Genomic DNA, 17,807 nt, shown 5'->3' with positions numbered 1-17,807 from the left:
TGGTAAAAAAATAGGCGCAGCAAACTGGCAATAGTTGGCAATAGATAGAACTGACTGGCGTAATACACTTGGGAAGGTCGAGGCTCTTGTATAGGGCTGTAGCACCAATGATGATAATGATAATAACTCTTCGTTTCTATGTTGTTTGTGGGGTCTATTGTATATTCATTGTCGAGTGGATTTGGCATTGAGGGGGTATTTCTTATGAATTGTTCTGTGATGAGTTAAGTACAAAATTTGCATTTTGGGGCATTTGAAAAATATTTTAAAGTAAGTGTTTAAAAGGTGTGGCATTTCTTTTTTGGAATGTAGTATTTGACTATTTACCATCAGTTTTGTATTAATTCCGATTTCCCTACTGGACTATTATGAGACTTGTTTTTGTAACAATAAATGTATTAAGCAAATATTAATTAATCAAGAAAATGAATTTATTGATATTTACTCAAATATAAAAGAGGTAAGGACATATTCATATTTTACCTCTGCCTTTATCTCCAGATCATCATGTGGGTTGTGAACAACAAAAATACATTGGAAAAGAATTGTTTGGTGACAAATGATTTACGTTTTATAAAGTTAATATACAAAATTAGTGAATATTCTTGTGGAGTACCCTTACTATCACAAAAAAGAAAATTGTTAAAAATTATTTACCAATCTAGCTTCTGGTTGTTTGGGATCGTTGGTATAATCAGTTTAGTGTTTGAACACGGAGACGCTATTGAATTTTATAATGGAATCACCTTGCAAATATTTATCTATTATACTAATTTCCTAAGTTTTACTTTATTTTACTTTATTTGTCTTTATAATGCAACGTTTAGAAGCAGTTCTTGGAAAACGTGTTTCGAAATTTTTGAACTGTTAAACAAAAGGATGAAGAATGATGTTAATTGTATAAAACATTGGATTTATATAGGTTTTGGTTTTGGCCTAATGATGCTGGCGTATCTAAATTTATTTTACTATTATAAAGGCCATGACCAATTAGTGTTTCCAATTATTGCAAGCATATTTTGGATAATTACAATCATTCAGACAGTCTCTTTAAGTCTTTTGTTGTTCGAAATATCTATTTTTTTATCAACAAAGTACGCCATAGTATCAAATAATATACAAGCTATTTTCAATAGTTGCATTAAAGAAACATTGGGGAAGTCTCACGAGTACCTTAATATTACAGAATCTATTAAATTGCTGCATACTCTTAATACTAACCTTAACAAAAGTTATGGATATGTTATTCTTGACTTGCTGCTGGTTAATTTTTGCATGTTTTTAACTGCGATAGTTTTTATTTTAAGTTGGGATAGAACTCAAGACATAGCTTACACCAAATATATTTTTAATGCTCTAGGATCTGCGGTAGAACTGGTAGGTTAACTACGATGCTTCAAATAATTAAGTGGGTAATTAGTATCACAAGAAAAATAGTCATTTTTATCCAGGCGTGAGAGGGTCTGACATAAAGTCATTCATCTATTATTATTATTAAGATCCGTTTCGATTTTTATTGGACCATGTCCATCTTCCATTTTGTCTTCTGTTTATTTATTTATTTAAGTCCAAATTTAGTCTTACTCTCCCTCTAAGGGGAAAATTCACTCATTTCTACGGTATTAAAACAATTGAACTCTGATGGGACTCTTTCCCGTTATCGAGAAATTTTCGTATGCATCTGGACGTCATGAGTAGCATAGTTTTTTCATGATTTTATACAGGTGTTCACTAGGACCCAGCTGTTTTATGTTTTATAGGAGGTTTTTCGATATAACACCAGTAGGAGGCAGAATAATAGGTACTGACTGGGTCTTCTTGTGCGTCTCCGGTGCGCATTTTTTGTTTGCTTAGAGAGATGATTTACACGCATTTCTTGTTCCCTCAGTTTAAGCGGCGACTACTGCGCAAATTGCGCGATGTAAAGAAGATGTCTCAGCCTGAGTTTAAAAATAGATTCCCAAATTAGCAACCTACCTATCCACTTGCTTCCCCCTAGATAACGCGGTAATGGTGTTCTCTCTACTTCACTGCGTAGATGATGTTTTTGTGCCTTTGTGAGAAGTATTCTTGCTTGCCGCTAAAGACTTTCTGTATCCGTTTTTGACCACTTTATAATACCAAATGAGTAGCTAAGCGTGAACAGGCATATAATATTCTACGTATTTAATGCCTGAAACAAATTTTTGTTTATAAGCGATTTAGCTGTCTTACTCTTCGCACAAACTCCGAGATATTTATACATATCATTTTCACCCATTGATGCCTTGATGTATTGGCCATCCTGCATATCGAAACCCCCAGGCTGAACTTTTTCTCTGACTATATTTAGTATACTGCACTTGTCTAGTCCAAAGTGCAATCTCTATATTTATAGATATATTTTCAGTATATCTATAAGCTATTGATGTGACACTGAATCAAAGGTATTTTTGTAGTCAATGAAGGCAGTAAAAAGACTTATTTTTTGGTGTATGCTGATATGGCCGATTTTGGAAGACAAGTAATTGGGTACTTGACTGGATTTTGAGTGTTATTTTGATTCTTCGGTATTAGATAAATGGTTTCCTCTGTAATAAATTATTTGTGTAAATAAAAGTATTTAATTAATCATGAAACATGATTATCAACATTGATAAACACTTATGAATACTCCAAAACTTCTTTAGCCAGAAGTTTTGAATTCCATCTGGTCCAGAAGATTTTTAGTTACGAAGCTCTTTGATAGTATTTTAGACTTCTTTAGTGATGAAAGATCCGTAAAGAATATTATTGTAATGTTGACAAGTGTTCGTTGTGTCTTTAATTCATTCAACATTGGTGTTATGAGTAGCTGGTGTTAAAAGTTAATTTCACCAAAACTCATGAATTTATTCTCGGTTTGGTATGATTTATTTTCATTTTAGACAGTGGAATTAAGTTTTCTATAAAACGCCTTTTCTGCATGTTTAAAAGCATATTGGCGCATTTCCGCTTGTTGCTAACTATGTATCTCGTTAGGCGGCATTAATAAATGGAAGATTTTTATTCTAATGTGTCCAGGCATTGTTGATGTGTGCTGTTTTATGGATCATGTTGTGACTATCTTAGAGTCTTTTGCAATATTCTTACTACTTGGACGTATTCCGATATTTTTCCAATGTCTCTACGCAATAATTAAATCTTCCTCAGCAGTCTTTTTCCCAGGGTGCTATTCTCTTATCAGTGCTTCCGTTGTTAGTACTGTCGTACAGCCGTAGCGTCCTCCATGTTGTTGAATTATAAGCCTACTTGGGGCTTTTATTCGCTCTTTACCGTCACTGGTCCTAAAGAATGCTTTGTCAGTTCGACACGATTTAATATAGTTTTAAAGAGCACTATCTTTTCTATTTCAAAGGCCGTGTCTTGCTGGCAGGAAACGTTCTCAGTCAACACACCGGTTCTTGTGCTTCTATGAATTATCTTCAAAGTTGATAGTCTTCTTTTGTTCGACGAAAATAGGTTACTTGATTAATAATAGAACTCAAAGTAGTAGAGGTAGTGGCACCAAGTCAACAAGGTGTAGCGAGGTTAGTAGTGTATGACGACTAGATCCTAGACACTTTGTGTTTCAGAATTCGCAGCAATCTTCTACCGGGAGGCCAATGACAAAGCAGTTAATAACGAGCTTTGTGATTGACCGGCCAAAGTAACAATCATTGTCGTGATTGATCATTTTGGCGACAGTACTCTGCCGTATTCTGATCTAAATGCCCATAACGTTAGCAATTACTGTTGCTGCACCGTAAATCAGCACATGCAAATATTCCAATGTATGTGCTTCTGCAATAAAATTGGGTAGGACTTCAGTATTCACAATTTGTAACAGCGCTCCTAGTTTCTTAGAAGAGTTTATTTTTCGTAGCGGTGGTCTGTTAAGTGAGTTTGTTTCACTAAACTATTGAACAGCACGTGCCATCTCGTTTACCAGACGATCGTGCAACTCGTTATTGTCCTGCTATATATTACCAGGTTGAGTTTCGTATAAGAGAAGCTCAGGAATCTGCTCATTAGGGATTTCATTAGGGACTTGGTTTACAACCTAACTCTTGATGAATCTCCTGTTCGACTTCTCTTCTGGTCATATCTCGTCTAGTCTCTGGGATAAGATTGTTTCTTATAATTACTCGGTATTGATCTGCTATTTGTTGTTCAGATACTTGGATTTCTAGGTACTTCCTACAAAATTCGGCATACAGCTGTTGTCGATAACCGATTGATTCTTGGCTGAGGTTTGTCACCTTATAAAAAGAGCGCAAAATATTTTCATTCATGGAAATAGTCCAAAAGGTAAAAGAAATAGTCCACTTTATGCGCTGCCTTGGTCGTCCCGCTTAAGTGAGCGCCGGCTGATTTTCCAGCGCAACACCTTCAGCGAGTTAAACTTTTATTGTTGTTTGGCTCGCTTTTGGTTGTTGTTATTGGGCTGTAACTGATTGTACGACAGGGACAATCTGCTCAACACTCTACTAGAGACATTATTCAAGTTATTACTATAACTATTATTTCCAAGTTGTATTTTCGAAGTTAATTCGAATTATTTATTCTCACAAAAAGAATGCTGGTATCAAACCACCGTCCATCACTTATTCTTTCAAGGTTTCATAGTAATAAGACACATAAATACCGGAGAATGTTGAGAATCCCATGGACTGCCAGGGTCACCAATGAGGAAGTGCTGAGAAGGATGGGTCGAGACAAAAAATTGTTGAGAACGATAAAAGTACGCAAGACTGCATACCTTGGACACATACTGAGAAATGATAAATATAGTCTTCTGCAGGTCATCATGCAGGGTAGAGTCGATGGCAAAAAGGGAATAGGTAGAAAGAGGAAGTCGTGGCTGCGAAATATTCGAGACTGGACAAACATGACTGTAGACGAATTATTCCACGTTGCAAAAGACAGAGAAGCTTTTAAAAATGTGGTCGCCAACCTCCGTTAATGTGAACGGCATAGGAAGAAGAAGACACATAAATTGTCGTAGACAACCAGAATCAACAAAAGCAGTCTATTTCTTAAGGTTACAAACACAAAGAGAAATTAACAGTTATGTAGCACTTGCGACACATTGCTGAGCCCCAAAAGAGGGCTATCAACAAAAGAAGTAGAAGCCCTACTATTAATATGTTTTAAACATCAATATAATGTGAACTTAGAGAACAGTCACCAATTACAATTATTTAAATGAACGTCATGAGTATTCACAAATACTTTACTCACGCGACATGAGTAAAGTATTTGTGAAAAATACGCTTTCTACTTAGTTGCATTTTTAGATTGTACCTAAAAATTAAGTGAACATTTCCAGCACAAATTTTACTTATAAATTCTCAAATAATTTCGTTGAGGTGGAATGTAACAAGCATATCCTACCCCATTGACGTTTTGAAAGCACCAGTATTTAAGCCAAAGCTTTAAATCAATGCTCCATTCTTCTTTAACACTAATTTGATGTGGCTAATTTTTTGACAAATAGAATCTCTTCTCGTACAAAATACATCGTATAAAATTTATAACCAGTACGAACAAAACTTTACACGAGTAAAATACTAAGACTGGTGCAAGTAAATTTTACGGTACGCCTGTTTAATTACTTATATGTGTCAAACAGTTCTGCTTTTATATTATACAATCATCAAATTATCTTGAATTCCCCAGAAACTTGCGTCTTGCTGCGCTAGATGATTTTCTCCGAACTACGCGTCAACAAGAAGCTGACGAACCGAGGTCGTTCGATTACTTATAGCTTCGGAGCTAATGATGACGGATGTGTAATATTTCGATGTAATAGGCCAGGCGTTTACTTAGCAATATAATAAATTTATAAAATTACTAATTAACGATCGTTTAGACGACAAATCAGACGTCGAAAGAGCCGTTGGATGCAAACTCGCGGTAAGCGTCCTTTCAACTTCCGCGCCCTTTCCCAACAAATTAGCCATGAAGGGAACTGTAACCGCGGTAGCAGGTTGCGACATGGACGCCAAGGTCACCAAATTTTGTACGTCGAAGGGTGCTAGAAGATTTTCAGTTCCACTAAGGAATTGTTGCTGAAGCAAACCGGCACCTACCATAGCTTGAAGAAGCTGTAGCGACGTTGCTTCAGTAGGTAGAACGGGGGAGAATTAATGAAGTGGTGAACCCAGCGTTGTTGCTACTAAGTCATTCCAGACATTGGCTTGCGTTGTTGCCGCTTCAGTTCTTTTTCTTTTTGCGTATCGGCGAATTTGACTACTAAAGGCGCTGAGCAGCCTTCCATCGTTTGTGATTGATCCTTTGATAGCACTTAAGGCGGATTGTTTGGAGGCGAAAGTGACAAACGCGCAACCACGAGAATTTCGATTCGCGCAACCACTCTTCGATAATCCCGTATCTATTGAAAAGGGAACGTACATCGTTTTCGCACAACTTTTTACTCAACATTTCAACAAATAATTGTCTTTCATTCCTATTCTCGCTGTCGGGCCGGCTTCATCTGAATGGTATGATTTATCCCATTTAAAGTGTTCACATTATGCAGAGCAACTTTGCCCCCCAGGAGGGCAGTTTTTTCTTGTAAAAACCGTCACAAAACAGCATCCTTTACTGGTTCCGATTACTTTATCCCGAAGTACATTTATCAAGTCTACCCTGCCGTATTCCTCAATGACTTAAGGAGAATGTTTGAGGAATAGTAATTTCATAAAATTACGTATATGTACCCGTTAAACAAATAGGTAGGCGTTTGGTTTTCTTGGCTTAGTTTCATCTTAGGTAACTTTATTTTTATAGGTTTCACTTTAATACGTATATTCATTTTATTATGGTTGCCGTTCGAGTCCTACCGGAGGCTTTGCAAGGCACCGAGTGTCCGCGTAACACACTTTGAGTAACTCTATTTTACACCATGCTACAATGAACACACAAGGTATGATATTGCGCATGATATTTGACAGCTGGCCCAGGAGTGTGACGTAGTTAAGATCGCCTGAACCACCTCGAACCCATTATTACAGCTTAACGTACACATTAATTTTGAAATTATGGTTAAAAAGTGATCTAATTTTTTTTTAATGTTTTGTTTTGGTTATAATTGAATAAAAAATATATTTTCAGTAGCGTAAAACCTTTACTTCTCCTAGAGATTCAGGCGAAATATTTATTTTTGTTTTCATACATATACTAATAATATAAGTACTCTTTTTGTATGCAAATCCCTTGAAATTTAAAAATTTTCTGCAGAAGAAATACTGTGAATAAGTAAATAGTAGTAGATTTGCTTATTCTGATTCACTGTCACTCACTTCCAAACAGTTTTACTGAAATAAAAACAAAATAGAGTACAATAGAGAAAAATCTGTTTTACAATTCAATATGGTATTTTAGATGAGTTATAATGAAATTTAGTAAAATAAAAAATATACACATTACTATAACCTACCGATTATTATATGCAAAATTTACTTATCAAACAATATAATAATATGAAAATAAGACACAAATTAGTTCAAACGCAAAACACAATAAATATCGACTTCAGACGACTTTACACCGGCAAGACAGAAAGCTTGTATAAAAACAAAAGTTCAACAATAATATCGGTTATCAATGGTGACTATTGCAAATTGCAAGTTATGAGATAATAAATATATTTTAAAGTATCTCAATTCTGACTGAGTCATCTATTTTATAATAGAAAAATAATTTAGATATATGCTTATATATGTGTCTTTATACAAATGGTGTTTAGTTACTATTTATTTATACTGTATAGTATTTTTTTGTAAAACTGAAAGTTTTTATTTGCCATTGTATATCTGGTTTTGTACCTTTTTCAAAGTACGCTGTGCAATTGCTTGTTGCAATAGTAACAATGAAGATAAAATCTTTAGGTTTCATACATTTCCTAAAGATAGCGTGACCAGAAAACTGTGGATTATATCTTGTTGTAGATAGGATAATTTTAATTGTAATACTGCAAGAATTTGTTATACACATTTTAAAACTGAAGATTACCAAAGAAATCTACAACAGGAACTTTTAAATTACGTTTCTAAAAAGGGTCTAAAACTCAAACCTGAGGCAGTACCTAGTCTTTATTTGCCTAAATCAACATTGGCTGCCCTTTTAACTAACCAAAAGAAACGCGTACAAAGAGGCGAACACAGAGAGTCCAAAAAGTATGATGAGCAGCTTCTTACTACTTCTAGGTCAACGACGTAAGTCTAAATCTTTATTTTTATTAATTATTAGTCATGAAACCTTAAATGGTTTTTTCATATCGATTTGTTAAGTAAGAAACTAGCCTCAGCCTGCTATGCAATTTGCAATAAGAACTGTTTCGGAGGAAATCAATTTAGCATCTTCCAAAATAACATATTTTTCTTTGTTAAATCATGTTATCATTATTAAAATATACAATGTTATCATTATTATAAACAATATCAAGATAATTTTATGTGTGAATATTACAAAAATGTCATTTTAAATGTTGTGCAATATTGTGTGCCCTCACTACACTCATATTCGATGGCCAGCTAGCTCATTCGATATAAATAAAGTTGACTTTGTCATTATTTATTTTGATTTTGTGTTTAGTTCAGTAGGTATATATACGTACAACTTTTGTGTACCTCCATTACCACTTTTATGTATCTTTTTAAACATCTGAAATATCGAACTCTGGAGTATAAGTTAATTAATCTGTACCTACGTGTAATAAAAGATAATTAAAACTTGTCTTATAAAGGATATCTATGTTTTATAAAGGATAAATATTATAATAACATAATTTTATCATCTCTTTATAATTACTATAATTAAATTAGCCAAATTATATAAAAAAAACTTAAAATTAAAAGTCTTTCCTATACAACTACATTCAAATGTTGCGGGAATAAGCGTTCTTGACTACGTCATGCGCAAAAGTGAACCGATTTTGGAACATTATGTATCATACCTTGTGTATTCATTGTACCATGATTTTACACAATATACAAGCTATTTGTCTCGTACTATTTAATTCCCTAAACATTTGACGAAATAGATCCCAATAAGTTTTGTATCTTTACTTAATATAAAATTACTTCATTTGTTTTATGAGTGTATTTCTAAATCTAAAATTATTAAGTTTGAAAATAAAAAGTATGGAATATGTATGACATTCAATAATCATTATTTTCTATAGCTATGAAGCACTCCAATGCATTAAATAAATTGTATTATAACGAATCAAACTCTTCACCAGCAAATATGCTACAGCTATCAAATAGAACAAATTTTATAAAGAGCGATCTGAATTCTCTAAAAACAATTTACAAAATAAACAGTTTCATTTCTGTAGTACCTGTCCAGACTACAAAAAGTATTATAGCCAAAGCTCACCAAGTATTTTTCGTGGTATTTGGTATACTCTCCGTTATAAGTATAACAGTTGATGAATGTACCACAGATGAACATACATATGCTAAAGATATTTTTATTCATTATGTAAGCTCTTTTTTGCTGATTTGGTTTTACCTTAACTGCGTGCGTGGGGCAATTTTCAAAAAGCCGTCGTGGTTCTTAATTTTTGATATTTTCTCAAAAATGAACATGGAATTTAAACGTCAGCTCAACATTTCGGTGCAATATTTCATTCTGTCTCTTTTTGGTTTGCTGGTGACAGTTATCACTATAGATTCGTACGTTTTGTTCCTAATATGTTCATCTCACATGTGGAACGGCGTTTCTATAATATTTTGGGCGTTAGTGCACATCCAGTTATTTGGCTTTACTGTCCTCATGTGGACAGTATCCTTTTTTGTAGCAGGAAGATATATAAGTCTCACGGATGTTATAAAAAACATGTTTGGCGAGATCGTAAAAGGTAATTTTGTGTGCTACAATTCGAAAGAAACAAAGCATATAATAAAAGTTTTAAAAGAACTACATTTGGTGACAACTAAGATAAATGAAAATTGTGGTACATCAGCCTTGGCAATGTTTTCTCTTGCCTTGATGTCTGTGTTGTCTTGTATTAATTTTTATAAAAGTATCTACGATTATACACATGCAGAAGGGTTACTGCTCTTTTTTGGCAATACGGTTTTGACTCCGGTAAGTTAAATTTTTAAAAGTTTTTAATCATTTTAAGAAATGATCTTTATACTTGATCAGACACAAATGACCTCATATTTAGGCAAAATATTTCTCTTTTTCTGCAACTCTTTAATTTTTTTAGTTATTTTTGAAGTTATACTTCTATACGCGCATTCGACATTGGAAATTTGTACGGGAGTAAATCGGTGAAATCATTGCACATGTAAGATATGAGTAAGAGAGAGACAGAAGATATATTTTCTCTCTCTTTCTCTCTCGAGAATAAAACTCTTCCTTTTGTATTATATATTTATTATTATATATATTATATCATCATCAGTCTCAGATCGTAAAAGGTAATTTTGTGTGCTACAATTCGAAAGAAACAAAGCATATAATAAAAGTTTTAAAAGAACTACATTTGGTGACAACTAAGATAAATGAAAATTGTGGTACATCAGCCTTGGCAATGTTTTCTCTTGCCTTGATGTCTGTGTTGTCTTGTATTAATTTTTATAAAAGTATCTACGATTATACACATGCAGAAGGGTTACTGCTCTTTTTTGGCAATACGGTTTTGACTCCGGTAAGTTAAATTTTTAAAAGTTTTTAATCATTTTAAGAAATGATCTTTATACTTGATCAGACACAAATGACCTCATATTTAGGCAAAATATTTCTCTTTTTCTGCAACTCTTTAATTTTTTTAGTTATTTTTGAAGTTATACTTCTATACGCGCATTCGACATTGGAAATTTGTACGGGAGTAAATCGGTGAAATCATTGCACATGTAAGATATGAGTAAGAGAGAGACAGAAGATATATTTTCTCTCTCTTTCTCTCTCGAGAATAAAACTCTTCCTTTTGTATTATATATTTAATATTATATATATTATATCATCATCAGTCTCTCTCAATCCACTGCTGGACATAGGCCTCCCCTGTTTGTCTTCAAAGTGTTCTATCTTGTGCTTGCTGTATCCAGTTTTTTGTTGTCTTTCGTAAGTCGTCTTTACATAGTGTTGGTGGTCTTCCTCTGCTACGTTTATCGGCTTTTGGTCTCCATTCAACTAGTTTGCGAGTCCATCTTCCGTCCTTCATTCTGGCAACGTGTTCAGCCTATTTCCATTTTAAGTTACAGCTTCTTTCAATGATGTCTATGACTTTGGTCATAGCTCGTAGATCTTTGTTTCTAATCCTGTCTCGCAAAGTGCCCGTATCATTGATCGCTCCATTCTTCTCTGCGCTACTCTTAGTTTTTGTGCGCTTTTCTTTGTGAGCGATAATGTTTCTGCACCATAGGTCATCACCGGAACACGCATTGGTTGAAAACTTTTTTCTTCATATTAGTTGGGATATCACTCTTAAAAACGTTCCTAAGAGCTCCGTATGCTGCCCATCCTTGTATTATTCTTCTGGATACTTCGGTTGTTTGATTGTCCTTACTTATCTTAATTTCGTGACCCAGATATATATATTTGTCTACCAGTTCTATTTCTTCATTTTGTATTTCAAGATGTTTACTTGGTACTAAGTTCGTCATATATTTTGTTTTTGTTATATTCATTTTTAAACCTATTTTATGACAAGCTGTACTAAGTTCTTCCAACATTTTCTTTATTTGTCCCAAATCGTCTGCAATCAGGACTATATCGTCTGCGTAGCTTAGGTGGTGTAGCATCTCTCCGTCCACATTTATTCCTTTGTCACCCCATTCGAGGATTTTGATTGCTTCTTCTAGAGCCGATATGAAAAGTTTAGGTGACAACGTATCACCTTGTCAGATACCTCTTTGGATTTTTATTTGGTTGCTGTTAGCGTGTAGTTGTATCGATCTTGTCGCATTTTTATATATATATTACATATTAGCCTCGAATATCGGCTATCAATGTGGCTCTCGTTTAGTGCTTCTATAACACTGTCGAGTTATACTGAGTCGAATGTTTTGTGGAAATCTACGAATGTTAAAACTAAGGGCTTGTTATATTCTATAGATTTTTCGATGAGTTGTTTTATTGTTTGGAGGTGATCGTTGGTTCCAAAGTTTGGTCTGAATCCAGCTTGTTCTCTACTTTGATATAGGTCTAATTTCTTGTCTAATCTTGTGGTGATTACTCTCGTGAAAAGTTTATAAAGATGGTTTAACAGACTGATTGGTCGGTAAATTTCCAGATCAGTTTTTTCTCATTTTTTGTGTAGAAGAATTGTTTTGGCTCTATTCCATTCAGATGGTATGGATTTCTTTGTCAAACATAGATTAAAGAGATCTTTTATTTTCCTCATTAGAGGTTCACCTCCATTCTTAACAGCCTCGATAACAATTCCATCGTCTCCTGGTGATTTATTGGATTTCATTTTATTCATTGCTTGTCTAATTTCACTGAGAGTTATTTCTGGCATGAGTTCAGAGCCTTGATTTAATATTGTTTTGCTAATTGCATCTTTTAGCTATGTTTGGTTTATCCGTCTGCTTTTATAAAGTTCTCCATAGAAGTCTGCTACTATTGTAGAAGTAGTATATGTGAGTTCGAATCCCAATATGAATTTTCTTTTTTATTTTTGAAATATTTAAAAACCTCACGTCAATCTTATTAAATATATTATGTAATATACGCAAATCCAGTTGTTGGTTTTTATTTTTATATTCCACAAACATTTTTTGAAGTTATACTTCTATACGCGCGTTTGACGTTGGAAATTTGTACGGTAGTGAATCGGCAAAATCATTACATATGTAAGATATAGGTAAGAGAGAGACAGAAGATATATTTTCTCTCTCTTTCTCTCTCGAGAATAAAAATGTACCTTTTGTAAATATATTTAATATTTATTAATATTATTATTTTTTTATTAATATTATTATCATGATAAATTAAACATATGCTCCTATAACAGGTCGAATATCTATATACAGCAAACGATGCACCATACACCTATATACCTAATTCTTTTCCCCTTTCTGCTCTCTCTTACCTACAGCATTACATATGTAATGATTGTGCAGATTGACTCCCATATAAATTTATAACGGCGAACGCATGTATAGAAGTATAACCCCTACCGGCAGTCCCACTGGACTGCCACACCCAGTTTTTTGTTTCAATCATATATATATATATATATATATATATATATATATATATATATATATATATATATATATATATATATATATATATATATATATATATATATATATATATATATATATATATATATATATATATATATTATATTTTACTTTATATATAAAAATCTCGTGTCACGGTGTTCGTCCAAGCTAATATTCAAAAACCACTGAACCGATTGCAATAAAGTTTTATAAAAGTGTATTTGTTAGTCCATCTTAGGAGATATTTTTTATCTCGATCCTTATTTTTTTTTAATTGTAAATTCAAAATGTTTTATGCGACTTCACCTCTAAGTACAGTTTTAGTTCATTTGATACATGTAGTTATAAAATATCGTAAAATGACGTTTAACAAACTACATTTAAGTTTTGAAGTTATACTTCTATACGCGCGCTCCACGTTGGAAATTTGTATGGGAGTGAATCTGTGAAATCATTACATATGTAAGATAATAAGTAAGAGAGAGACAGAAGATATATTTTCTCTCTCTTCCTCTCTCGAATATAAAAATGTTCCTTTTGTCCTATAATTTAATATTATATATAATATATAAAGATATATTAGATATATATATATATATATATATATATATATATATATATATATATATATATATATATATATATAGGTATACATATAATATTATACATATAATAAAATATTTATTAATATTATTATTTATGTGATATGTTTTGTATTATTTATTAAATGTTCATAATTATATTAGTCTTTTGTATTTCAAAATAATAATCTCAATAAATCACTGTATGATCCAGAACTGTCAATTTTGAAATATTTTTGTGTGATGTCCTCGGTAGTATAGTAGTCAGTATCCCCGCCTGTCACGCGGGAGACCGGGTTTCGATTCCCAGTCGGGGAGGACTTTTTTATTAATATTATTACATTATTGTCATTTTTTAATACTTATGGATATTGCATTTTAATTTGTATTGTATTATTATATGGAATTATGTTGCACTGTATTGTAGCGTATTTTTTATGTATATTATTGTCATTTTTAAATACTTATGAATATTGCAGTTTAATTTGTATTGTATTATTATATTAATAACAAAATAAACAATGAATTTTACTGCAGAGTATGTGTAAAAAAATTTTTGCATTCAACTTCTTTCATACATATGAAAATAAAAATATACATTTTCATCAAAATATTGATTCAATCCTTTATTGTTAGTAAGTTGTTATTAATTCTGTTTCTTTTTTTGCTATGTCTTACCTATAGAATTACATATGTAATGATTGTGCAGATTGACTCCCAAATAAATTTGTAACGGCGAATGCGTGTAGAGAAGTGTAACTTCCACCGGCAGTCCCACTGGACTGCCACACCCGTTTTTTTTTATAATTGTTTTTATAATAAATCGAGATCGACTGAATAGATTTGGCTAATTTTGATTTTAAAAAATATATTTGAAGTCCTAGGAAGGTCTGATAATTGAGAAAATAGTTGAAGTAATGGATTTATTTCCCATACAAATAGTTACTCTTATACAAAACGTTTTACACGACTCTACCTTTACAGTAGTTTATTTGAATATAAAGTGACATTTAACAAACTTCAAGTCTATTTATTTTTGCACTATCTGGATATATTTAAGGGTGATTTTTCATACTATTTACACATAACCAACAAGAGAATTTTATTGTCACAATTGATGTGATGAGAAAGACTAATCACATCCTAAAATCCATCACATCCTAAAACCCAATCGTCTCACGAATGCACTGCAGCCGAAGCGTGCTAACAATAACACTTAAAAAAAAATTAATACTATTGATTTAAATTCATTAGAGAAAATTGACATTTTTTACAGTCTTTCGGACCACTTTTGAATATTGCATACATCAATTAGTGCAGTGCAGTGTCTCGTAAGTAATTCATTATATAAATATTAATAATAAATAATAATCAAGACTCACACAATACAGGCACAAACACGCATATCATCTTTGCACAAAACAAAACTCCACAAAATGAATCAATAATGAAATTAATGCAAGAACTAACTTAACAATACACGCATTAGCAGAATATTGTCGCCAATAAAAGATCTTCTTCTTTTTCTTTTTATATAGACATGACTATCTGTTTTTCAATGTGCCTTCAATAAGTTGTCGTTCCATCGTTCTCGTGGTCTTCCTACTGATCGTCTTCCTATTGGGGAACCGTCTCTTGCCGTCTTTACTACTCTATTTGTTGTCATTCGGCTTATATGATCGTTCCATTCTACTCTTCTATTTCTTACCCAGTTCTTGATGTTCTCCACCTTGCATCTACTTGTTTTCATTTTTGCTGTTTCTAACATCCTTTTTGTCCTCTCTATTCCTCTCTATGTCAGGTCTTGTTTCTGCCGCGTATGTCGTTATCGGTCTGATAACTATTTTGTAAATTTTGCCTTTCCTTTCTTTCCCGATATTTTTATTTCTCCATATTGTTTCATTCAGATAGCCTGCGTAGATCTAGATAATGTGACGCCTAGATATTTAAACTCCATCACTTGTTCTATTATCTGACCTTCCAGCTAGAATTTATATCTTATAAATTTGCTGTTGTAACCATGCATTTTGTCTTTTTTGGGGAAATTAACATGTTAAATTTTCTAGCGGTTATATTAAATTGGAGCAACATACGTTGTAAATCATCTTCACCTTAAGAGAGTAGTATTGCGTCGTCTGCATAAAAGATTTTTGAAGTCGTTTTTCTCCCATTTGGTATCCTTTTTTAGTTTTTACTTTTTTTATTATTTCATTCATAATCAGGTTGAACAATAGAGGACTCTCCTAGTGATTTTCTATTTTTGAATTTCCTTAATGCTTCCTTTACCTCTTTCTCCTCAATATTTATTATTTCGGTTGTTCGTCACCTCTGGTGTTCTGGTTTGGTTCATTATCGTCACCTTTACCAAATAGAGAACAGCTACATCTGCTGAGTTGAGGCATCTTACGTCGATTATTTTTGATGGATGTTTATTTCGGTTGCTTATAACATAGTCTATTATAGATCTTTGTCCACGGCTGTTATTAAATGTATATTTGTGTTGGTGTTTGTGGTCAAAGCTTATCATCAGTTCTCCATTTTCGTTTTTGACATTCTCGTTATGTTTTTGCTTAATTCCGGGTGTTACCAATATAAGATATAAAATAAATTAACCCAATAAATTAAGCAATACTCGAGATTCTCTCTCTCCTCATTCCCAAAGCCCTTGTCATAGCAAAGTGATACTCTAAATATTATTAGCTTTCTATCCCTATTAGCTGCGATCCTGTGCCAGCTAGACTGTTTCATGTAGGGATTTTCCCACCAGAGTCTTTATTTGTTCTGCCCCTTGTGTTGGGGATTTTTCTCTTGGTCTTAGGCCTTCTACTTTTCCTTCTACTCTCAATAGTTCCATGGTCAGGGTTTAGAGTATTCAATTTCCAATGCAAACTTGCACGATTATCTCTTAGTTTAGTCTACTTGACAACGATTACTTATAGTCAGTCTCAGAATTTTATTCTAAGAGTATTTTGGCCATAATTAAAGCTCTAAGTGGTACGATATTTCCATGTGAACAAAAATCACCTTTTTTATTAGCTTTGGCAAGGTTACAAAAGAAATACTACGCCCAATTTCATTCGTAGTTCTTGTAGCGATTATATTTGCCTACCACATTGGTTACCATATCTCCAGCCCAGAAATTACTGGGCTGGAGATATGGTAAACAAACAAACCGAAACGTTTGCGAACGGCTACTCTTGGTTTGATTGGAGAGACGGGTCGTAAGTAAGTGAATAAAAGGGGGACTGAAAGGTGTAACTACAAAGAAATGAATCAAAAAATACTTACATCGATTTCCTGGGCAACACAACACAAGAAGATTCCTAAACTATTTAAAAAGGACGCCGTTTAAAAAAAATCCTTCCGCTGGATGGAAAGATGGGCTTTTCTTTCCTAAAAAATAAAAAAGGGTGAGAATCTGTTTAAATGAAATAATACTACACTTGGTTTGGGGAGAAACATCACAAACAAATAAAATTAACTGAATTTAACAACAACTTACAATGGAGCTATCGGTTTACCTTATGGAAGAATAGATGCCTTTGAGATGTACATATACAGACGAATGTTGAGAATTCCATGGGTACAAAGAGTTACTAATGTTGAGGTACTTCGTCGCATGTGTAAACAAAAAGAAATACTAAGAATAATCAAAGAGAGGAAAATGCAATACTTATGTCATGTGTTGAGATGCGAAAGATACGAATTAGTTCAAGTTATACTGGAACGAAAAGTACAGGGCAAAAAATCAGTAGGAAGACGCCAGATCTAGTGGCTTAAAGAGATGGTTCGACCGCTCCTCCGCAGAAATCTTTCGCGCAGCAGTTTGCAAAACTACAATTGCATTTGGATCGCCAACCTTCGAAAGGAGAGGGCGCCCTGAGAAGAAGAGAGAAAATAGAAATGCTACGGGGTAATTATTCGCGTGTCGGAAAATCGTCATCGTATATTTTTTTAACGCAAATAAAAATAAAATATTTTTATTAGACAGCAATAAATTCATTCAACATTTTATATGAATAATATGTTTGGT

At 33.1% G+C, this 17,807-nt stretch overlaps 1 pseudogene; it reads right to left on the bottom strand.

The window, feature by feature from the left end:
* Positions 1 to 12,481, bottom strand: part of LOC140438591 (CUGBP Elav-like family member 2) — a 34,932-nt pseudogene extending 22,451 nt beyond the window's left edge.
* Positions 12,482 to 17,807: the final 5,326 nt, after the last annotated feature.

The sequence above is a fragment of the Diabrotica undecimpunctata genome, chromosome 4 (genome assembly GCF_040954645.1).
Source record: "Diabrotica undecimpunctata isolate CICGRU chromosome 4, icDiaUnde3, whole genome shotgun sequence".
Taxonomy (NCBI): domain Eukaryota; kingdom Metazoa; phylum Arthropoda; class Insecta; order Coleoptera; family Chrysomelidae; genus Diabrotica; species Diabrotica undecimpunctata.
Note: the sequence above shows the minus strand (reverse complement) of the source record. Positions and strands in the feature narration are given on the sequence as shown.